Source organism: Saccostrea cucullata, unplaced genomic scaffold (assembly GCF_032062105.1).
Source record: "Saccostrea cucullata isolate Sc308-1 unplaced genomic scaffold, CSIRO_AGI_Scuc_v1 ctg1270, whole genome shotgun sequence".
NCBI lineage: Eukaryota > Metazoa > Mollusca > Bivalvia > Ostreida > Ostreidae > Saccostrea > Saccostrea cuccullata.
Window position 1 is genome coordinate 2476 of NW_026925713.1, and position 10761 is coordinate 13236.

At 31.9% G+C, this 10761-nt stretch overlaps 1 long non-coding RNA gene across 1 annotated transcript; it reads left to right on the forward strand.

Moving 5' to 3' along the window:
- Positions 1-2224: 2224 nt before the first annotated feature.
- LOC134269640 (uncharacterized) lies at positions 2225-4898 on the forward strand. Its single transcript, XR_009992616.1, has 3 exons — positions 2225-2304; positions 2434-2514; positions 4835-4898. It is a non-coding gene; the product is annotated as an uncharacterized LOC134269640 (long non-coding RNA).
- The last annotated feature ends 5863 nt before the right edge of the window (positions 4899-10761 follow it).

Here is a 10761-nt window from a genome sequence, read left to right on the forward strand (position 1 = left end):
GCCAGCACCATCTCCATGTCCCACAGTGGACACGGGACGTAAGGATTTTTATTTCGTGACGCTCTAACTACTGCGCCAAGGTTAAATGTATTTAATATTTCTCCTAAAATAAATGTCCCACAGTGGCATTCGAACTTTACATTGCATACCATAAGGAATAACTATCAAATAATAAATTACAGATAGATATTTATGTTGACTGTAAAAGTAAACGCATCAATTTTATATCAAACTGACATGCGCCAAACCGCGGGCAACTTTTTATAAAGTGTAAGTGTATTTAATATTTCTGGTCTAATAAAATAAAGTGGATTGTCTTTATACAGGTTAATGTAAACAACACGCAGCACTGTTAAGGTATGAGAAATCAACGGAAAATAAAAGTGCAAAAAACGGGAAATTTTTAAAATTGAATTTATTTTTATTCAGCAATTCTATTTGTACTTAAATACTTGGAAATAGCATGGTATAACATACCTAAGTATAACTATCAAATATTAAAATTACAAGGGCATACCCTAATTGAAATTAAAAATTCAAGCTATTAATTGTTTCTGTGTACTTTGTAGTTTCTGAAAAGTGCTGCTGCTTTGAATAGTTCGCGTTTTAATACTTAAATGTTTAAGTAAATAGGCCAATGTCGAAACATGCTAATTTTCAAATATTTTGTGCACTTATAAAATCACGGCCTCGATTTAAAGAAAGCAGCAGCACTTTTCTAGAATATATCCTTTCTATATTTAAAAAATTTCAGAATTTTTTGCGAAAGTACAGCATCTCGATGTAAAATATGTAACCTGTACATGAAACACGACATAATTAATAAAATTTCTTTTTGAGTAAATTAACAATCGCACTAAACAAAGGCTATACCTTGGTATTAATCGACTATTTAAAATCTGTAAATAATACGATTAATAATAAAACACATTGATAAAAAAATTTCTCAATTTGCCTCTCACACACAATGTCATTTTTACCAGTATGAATACAAGTTCATACGAGTGCTTTGTCTACAACAAGCTACATGGGATTTAACTAGCAACTTTTTTAATGCATTGATAAGTTATAATGTTGTTTATTATGCTAATACTGTTCAGCGTTGCAGATTATTTCATTTACACGTATAATGAGAACTACATAAATGTCATATTTTTGTCACGTTAATACTAGGCCCCGCCCCCTTAAAAAATGCTGCGCAGTGTTACACTACACAATCAAGTTCTAAAACATTATTAAATCACAATTCTACAAGAAAAAAAATGCACTATCAATTATAAGTAATTGATGACACGGACAGTGTTATTTTGAACTTATCATTTGTAAAACATTGTTAAAGTGAGCTGACTACATGGTATTTCCTTCGAAAGAAAGACGGCATGTGTCTAATATACAACACGTGTTATAATTTCTAAATACGTAAGTAAATCACAGTCGGTATGTGGTGAATAATGATGAAAAACCGACATAAAAAAATTAACACATTACATGGCACCCGATTCCACCTCCGATAATTTGTCCTTGTTTCAATTTTGTATTGTTTAATGAATTTTTGAGCTTGAATACTGTTCGTTATTTCCATATATTTCAAACACGATTCATAAATTCTAACTCTGCCTACGGACGTATAAGGGGAGCATTTCACACATAATTTTCAATATTGTTTGAATATATGCATTTTGGACAATCGAAAAGAATATGGATATTTAAATTTCAAATGTTCAATATCATAACAGCACACTCGAGCTTAAAAAACAGTCCTAACATTTGAATTAAACAAGTCCCCAAAATAAATCAACATGCTATGTAAAAATTATGAAACTTTCCCCGTCCTGTCAGCTGCAGTGACTTGACGTCATATTCTATTATGACGTCATATCTGGGTAGTTCAGAGAAGTTACTACAATTTGAAAAATTTGACATTTTACGGGCAGCCTTATTCTAGCTGCGAAACGCCCATTCTCATGAAACAAATAGGAGTTTTTCGTTTTTTGAGAGACGTTACTTTTGAGACACATCTGTATATTGAAACTTAATATTTAATCATCATATTCCTGTAACGAAGAGCACTTTTTTTTTTAAAAGTCACTAAAATATTATTAAGATTATTTTTTAAATCAGAAGTACCTGTTTTCTTTTAAAAACTAGGAGATTTTTTTTAAAAACAATTTTGCCTGAGATGTGAGACTTAATTGATGAGTGCACTCTTTTGTTAATTCATGAAAGAAATCGACCAAATCCAAAGCTAACAGAATGAGCAAAGAAAAAAAGAGAAGAGATGGAAAAAGGGCATCAAGAAAAACGGTAAGAATATTAGATGCACTGTCTAAAATTACAAGTAGCAGATTTCTTATAACGACAGAAAGTTATACCAGTTAGAAGATATTATATATCTGCAGGATTAGAGGGTATGAGTAATTGTGTTATTTTCAGGGAGATGATGAGGAATCTGAAGAAAATAATGAAAGGGTGGATGATGTGTCCGTTCGTGATAAATTATCCTCTAATGACGAGGTATGTATTGTAACTGATAAGTTGTAGTTGAGAAAATATGGTTTCACTTTCTCAAATTGTCAAATTTCAGAAAAATTTTACTCTGCTATTAAATGCAGACGGTGTATGTATTATTGAAAGTGAAATGTTTGGCTTCATCAGCTCAAAGTGGACACATTCTTTTTTATCAGATTGTGTAATTTCTTATTTCCTTACTATTCACTGTCTTATCTTATATATGAAAAGGTGCTTATTGATAGTAAAAGTATTATACAATTCAGCTCTCCGGAGCTGATTAATTGATTGTATATTGCTTAACGGCCATCACAAGAATTTTTCACTCATATGGAGACGCCACCACTTGCCAGTGGAGAGCTGCAAATTTTGTCTTTTACTGGGCACTTAGGGCTATTGAGCAAAGTGAAATTCTTTTCGTGCCAGCACCACCTACTGCGACTTGGGACCTCGGTTTATAGGTCTCGTACAAAGGACCGGTCACCACGTCCCACAATGGGATTCGAACCTGCGACGTAAGGATCAACACCTTAGTTTGCGATTCTGGAGCAGACGTTTCTTACCACTGCGCCACGCGCGCGACCACCTGAGCTGAAGGCTGGAATGAGTTTTTTGATCACCCATTATCAGTTGTTCGTCATGCTGTTTGTCCATCTCTCTGTGTGTCAGTCTGTCTGTCCTTACGTCTTTAAACTTTAAAAAATTTTCAACATCTTATGATGGAATACAAATTTTACATAAACAAAGTTGTTTACTTGCTAAATACAATGGTAAACGTGACTAGGAACTATAAATACATTAAAAGGGCAAACCTATTGTAAATACTCTCGATATAAAACACTTATATTCACGCTGAAGAATAAAATTTCAGTAAAAGCATGTTTTGTCTGTTTAAAAGTATACACGCTATAACTTGCGCCAGTTAAAATACGATTGGAAATTGAATAATTTGTTTATCAATAAAAGGAAAAAGTAAATTACACCATTAAAATCAAACGTGTTACAAAGTTATCAAATTATAAAAATGCAAGGAAAGAAAAATAGCTATTTTTTAAAAAGATCTTCTTGAGAACTGCTTTCAGTGATGGCTTAAACTTATGTGAAAGAGCATCAAGAAATATCGCAAATTTAAAATTGTTCAAACCATTGCCTTCGTGGGTAGGGCAGGGCCACACTATGGAATACAAATTTTACATAAACTTCATTTCGTTGTTAACTTGCTAAATACAATCATAGAACATGTGACTAGGTAACTATAAATACATTGAAAAGGAATTCATACGCATTCTTTATTGCTGTCGATATAATTTTGAAAAGTATATTACACTTCATGTGTTTTAAATCATGAAATTTCACACAAAAGGATTTATTTTATGACTTTAAATATTTATTTATGCATGTTTAGTTATCTGAAGTACATGTGTAAATAGATATCATAATATTGTATGTGAATTGATTAAAGGTTATAGCGAGTAGCACTCCTAATTTGGTATTTTCTTGTTATTACTTAGAATATAAATAATTTATATTCGGACGAACAAAGTAAAGGAAGAATATAAATCAAAATATGAAGAATCTTTATAAATCTTCTTTTAAAGAATCACAAGGCCAGAAAAGCTGAAACTTAGGTGCAACCTGAGATTGCGTAGATTTTGAATTGTTCAAATCATGGCCTTCTGGGGTATGGCGAGGCACAATAGGAAATCCAAATTTTGCAATGAAATAATAGTGCGACTCTTGAACCTTTTATTGAGAAATGTCCCATTCAAACATTCAACTTAACACATCACCCCAAAGTTTCCTAAAGTAAAGTAACGATCTTTGAATTCATTCATGAAATAAAAGACACATATATATATAAAAATATATTGCCCCTTTAAATTACAACTTAGATTAAAGAATTGTTTTGTTAAGAAACTGTTTAATAAAGGTTTCTAGTGTATATAAAAATATACGTTCATGATGGAAGAAAAATACAAAAAAAAAAAAACACCAAAGGCTGTAAGCTTCATGGGCACCCCGCCCAGTGCCACTCAGCTAACTGAATTACTTAACGTGTAATATGAGCGAAATAATTTTCATCAGGACGAGCCAACTGTCAAAAACATAAATAAAAAAGGTTGGGATAGACCCTCCGCCAATCTCTTTTGTTCATTTATCTTGATATTGTACTTTAGATCTTGGCTAATTAAAGCAAATTCAAATTACTTGTTTTAGATATTTCATTTTATAAGGCTTGCAATGAAATATATAGGACAAAACAGTCATGTCGGTCAACAATTATCTGAAATTCGCTCCCATTGTATTAAGTCATTTTATATTACAGAATAAGAAGGCTGGCAAACAAAGACGAGAAAGAAAAAGAAAAACAAAAAAGAGAAAAAAGGTAAGGATTTCAGTAGAATATATTTAAATAAGTCAAAACAACTTTTAATTCAATACGATGAGAAAACAGTAACATCTATCTCGTTATTTTACAGAAAAATGATGATAACTCTGATGAAAATGAAGAAGACGAGGATACTTCAGAAGATGAGAATTTAATGACCTCTGGTGCTGGGGTATGTGATGACGTTAAAGTTGAGAATATATTTCTGTTATCAAATAAATCAAACTAAAATCTAAATCCGAAAAAAAATTCTGTACAACTTAAAATCACTTTTCAATCAACAATATGTGTTTTCAATGTTAGTTCTTTTGAAGTTATGTGCATGCATTTGCTTGCCTCTTGTTAACACTAATATATATTATTTATATAAATTGTTAGAAACATTTAATCTCACATACAACGTAAATTATTACTTGTATCTATTTTCATGTCAATCAAAAAAGAAAAGGGAATTTAAACGGGTTTAATTAAAACGATAAGGTTTTTCTGCGCAGATATGAGAAAGCTGCCCGAAGGCTTAAAATGCATTAAAGTGTACATTTTATTTTAGCCAGAATTTGATTGTAATATGTAATCCTTGAATTGGTAGTCATATTGTGAAAGGGATTAATCAGGTATTATTTAAAGCATTTTTGTGTCACATAATTTTGTTGATCACATAAAGGGCATTCATGATATTCCGAAATGTAAAACAAAAATTGCATCGGCACAAGTGCAAAACAAAATTATTGTGAAAAATTTGTTACATTGATAAATTCAATGTGATATCTGGTATATATTAAGTGCTAGGGGGCAAGTCTGGTTCTTACTTTCTAGGAAAGAATTTTACGAGAAATTCAAAATACCAATATGAGAAGGGGTATTTTCAACTGTTAATCGCATTTTTATACAAGAATGGATAAACAACATACAATCCCCCAGCAAAGTTTAGTTTGATGACATACTTCTCTGGTGGATTCACACAGAATATCTTCAATATCTTCAATTCATCCTTCACGTATAATTCCCGTTGATTTCTCCATAGTAGGCCTCAACAGTGCTGCAAATTAGTCTTTTCTAAAAAGGTAGTGGGTTCTTTGAAGTCATTATAAGGGAAAGAGTTATTCGAAATGCCGACTTACATTTATCAAATGCATCTGTATTTATTAGAGATCAATGACCCTGCCGTCGTTTAATAAGTTCTAAGAGGACGATCATGTAAATCGGAGGAATCAGAGATTATTTATTTTCCTGACGGTGAAGGACATATCACATGGTGACAAACCACTTTCAGCTATAAAACATCAAGCTTAAGTCCACCCTGTACATTATATTCTACAGCAAAATCTACATAATAGAGTACTAAGTCCTATATATTACAGAATCATAGGGCTGACAAACAACGACAACGAAGAAAAGGAAAATCAAAGAAGAAAAAAAAGGTATAATTATATAAATCAAAACAACTTTAAAATCAATATTTCTGTACGATGAAAAGATAGTAGCATATCAACATCTTTTCAGACATGTAAAGAGGAAGAGGATGCTGAAGAAGACGGAGCTTTAGTACCAAACGTTGCATGGGTATGTGCTAATGTTAACATTTAGAATATTTTCTTTTATCTCATGAATGATGGAGAGAACTAATATAGGCCCTTGGTCTGCTGTTCAATCCATATTCATATTGTACACTTGATATGCAACATTTTTGCGAATTCTATTTTGGGCAATCCTGCGCTTGGGGTAAACGTTTTTAAAGACGTTACAACACGCTGACTGTTTTTCACACTATTTACGTGTATCTTCATATAATTAAACTCATTATGACCTGTTTAATATCCTAATTTATCACATGATTTTTAGACTCAAGTAATTTTGTAAATGCAAAAAAAAAATTCTCTGGCTTTAGCTCCGATTTACATTCTCGAAAGTGAGAAAGTGACTAATAGGGTACTAGAGTGTATTAGATTGGAAAACATGTAATTATATTTTATTTGATAGTCCTTGGATTTAGGAGGCACCTTTAAAAGAGAGATTTATAACAATGATATGGCACTAATCTTTTAGAAAATACATAAAAAGTTTTTCGTTGATATAATATTTCCTGTATATACAAGTAGGCTTCCTAATTTAAGTGTTGAATATTCACTTAAACACTATCAACCCCCCCCTTTTTTTTTAAAATATACTATATGATTATTCATTTTTTTTAACTTTGGCTTCATATAATTTTGAAATAGTTTTCAATTCCCTTGAGAAGTGAATAAAATTTTATAAGTGCACTGTTTTTTTTATTCATGAAAAAGTCCATGATAAAAGCAGCAATTGAAAGAGGAGAATTCCGAAAGAAACTGGAGGAAGGAGAAGAAAAACGTTCATCGAGAAAAATGGTAAAGAACAAATGTTTCAATCTAAATTTAATAAAACCTTTACTATAAGTGCTTTCTGCCATGCTTACTCTTTAGACAGGTATGAAAACGTTGTCAATAACATTGATAACTAGTGCTAATTGTAACGGGGACCGTTACAAATGTTCCCCCAACGCTCCTCAACTCCCTTTTATAGTCATATTCCCTGTAAGCGTAATTAAATAAGACAAACTCTATGCATTTGAGACTTTAACAATGTTTACCCGAAAGTGTACTATGTTCATTCAAATTTTATCATTGCACACTTGCACATGTGAATGCATGTGCGTAATGTCCATATCATATTGTCTACACAATCTATATAGTTTAATATGCTAAATATTAAAGTATTTAATCCAAAAGTATTAAAAAAACGCTCATTCAAGTGTATTTTTGATTTTACCCATTTCACATGCACGCACGTGCATACATGAGCATGGTGTCCATACCTTCTTATAGAAGACCATTACATCTATCTATGTTTTAAATCCCACCCCGTTTGGTTGAAATCAAGGGACTTATAGCTGTTTAAAGTTTCAGCCAATCAGATTGCAGAGCACGTACACGCACATGTATGAATGTGCATGGTGACCATACCTCCTTGTAGAAGTTCATTATATCTATCTATGTTCCAAGCCCCATCCTGCGCACGTGCATTCACGTTTTTTCATGATAATTGCTATATATCATGTTGTAGGACATCGTAATACATGGCTATGTTCAAAATTTCAAAGGATTTCGTCAAAAAACAAGACAGATATTGATACTTTAGTTTCAGCCAATCAGAGCGAAGCGCACGTGCATGCGCGTGAGATCTTATTATTTTGACCACGTCATATTGTCTACGCTACTAACATATTCTTATATTATGAGTTTCAAAGCATTTCATCAAAAATGTAAAAAGTTACGTCTTTATCAATTAAATCGGCCATTTCACGTGTTGCACGTGCACGCTCTTGCAAGCACGTGCGCACAAAATGACCTTGATTCCGCAAATTTACATAACATGCCTATTGACCCTAAAAAGGTTTCACCTAAGTCGGATGTGTAGTTTACAAGATCACTCCCGGACAAAAAAGTACCCAGGAAGAAGAAGAAGAAGAAGAAGAAGAAGAAGAAGAAGAAGAATAAGAAGAAACAGAGTAAAAACAATATGTTCCCCAACTTCGTTTGGGGAAAATAATTACGTCTGTAAAATATGAGACATTATAACATCATTTAAATGAATTGGATCTGTTACTATATTTTTTTAAACATAGTGAAAGGCAATGTATGAATAAAAGCATAGAAATTTATTTAAATTATGAGCATATAACTGCCCAAAGAACCCTATTTATGACGAAATCACACAGGCAATAGAAAAACCGATAACCCAATCAAGAAAAATTTCCCAACCAGAGGAAAACGATGAAGAGAACGTTCTGTTTGTAATTACACATGCTTCATATAATCACAATCTTCTTAAATAAGCGGAGCATTTTTTCCCAGTATTAAAACAATCTGAAAACATAAAAGATATACTGGATAAATCGTCCATTAAATAACAAAAGACAGACAAAAATCGGGGTATGATACATGTACAAACCAAAGCAATTTTTCCTCAATCAACCATGAGATCATCAGAAAATGTGGTGGTTCCAGATATGGAACGAACAGATAACACTTAAAAAACAGAAAAGATTTAAAATGTAGTACGATATATAATATTAAAGAGCAGTCAAATCAATTCAAGTCACAAGTGAGGCTTCACATAAAAGTTATAGATTATAGAACAAGTTCAGATTTTCTGAATATTTTGTCTAGTATGGTGAAGGCTAATGCAAGATTTTCTTTTTTAATTCTGCAAAATGTGGACATCAGATAAAATCGCCCGTGACCAAACCGGAATTATTTATAAGACTGTTTAATCCAACTTCCTATGCTTAAATCATACATTGTATTTAACTAAGTCACGATTTTTAAAAATATTTTAGAGGTTATAAGCAATGTTATTGACACCGTTTATAATTTTTCTTAATTGTCAGAAGGGCCAATATAGCGAAAGCACTCAAGGTAAAGGTTTTATTGTTTTTTATCTAGGTAACTCTTACTGTACCAAGAATTTAGATTATAGTAAAGGACAAAATTTTAGCTCTCCACCGGCAAGTGGTGGTGTCTCCATAAAATTGAAAAATTCTCGAGAGGGGCATTTAACAATTTAAAACTCAACAAATAATCTAAATACATTTTTCATTGATATGCAGAGTCCCCCCCCCTTATGAAAAAGTGTTATTTATTTAACCTGTGTTATAAAATATTTTAAGGAGAATTCTGACGATGAAGATGCGGTTGAAGAGGAGGAAAAAGAAAATAGTAGCGATAGTAGCGACTACAATTATGATTCTGAGGATGAAGTTACAAATGTGGAGAATGTACGCATTTTTTTCTCATAGTAATAATCAATATATTGATAAACCCATAAAATATGAGTGACTATATGCAGCAAATACTCATTTTTCAAGTAGTTTTGATGCTCGTTCGTGTACTATGTTACCTTTATAGTTTATCTCGATTACAAAGGAACATTCAACTAGGTTAGAAAGTTTTTCCGCTGCTGAGATTGAATATGTTCAAATCTTTGTGTCTTGCTATCATTTTTATTATACTTTGCCAGATATCAAATGCAAAAAGTTCACCGATGGGTATATGCATCACAATGATTCAAATTCAATATTCAACTATAATTTGATTTTTGTACTTTAGCCTCTGATTGGTAAAAAAACGAATACAATTTTTTATATAACCTAATTTGGTATGGGGACACCCTCCTCCCTGACAACCAGGTGAATCATCTGTATCTGTGCAATCCTCATATTTCCAGTCCTCGCGATTCATGGAACATTAAAGACTTAATAGGTTTACCTTCAACTTTAAACGGTAACTTGATCCTACCACATGAAACAACATAAGTACTTGGCCTATGTATCAATGTTGTCTCTCCTTAATTCTTATCACGTCTGTAACTAGGTGAGATTATTCAGTAGCAAATTTCTGTATGCCTCTTTATTACTCCTGCGCGGAAAAAAAATTGTAACGCTTGGAAATAAAATTTAATTTAATTTTCAAAAAACATAGTGGACAAAAATGACTGCCGCGACTTTGACATTGAGCTTTTTTGACATCGAAAGATAAAGGTCATTTATTTATTACGGCGGTAATATGAAATAAAAGGGAAAATCAGTTTTATATGTAAACAAGTATCTAGCAAGCTATATGAGTATGTAGTGAGTATATAGTGATTTCTGTAAATTACAACAATCAAAATTATATAAGCTTTATACAGGATCACTTAGTTTTACAACGTTACATGATTCAATGCAATTAATTACAGCTGGATAATCTCTTTAATAATCCGACAAGTATTACTTTAATTGAATCAATTGCTATCATGTGTAGTACAGCTAATAAAAAGTAAAATAAAATACCTTTATTTTCTAG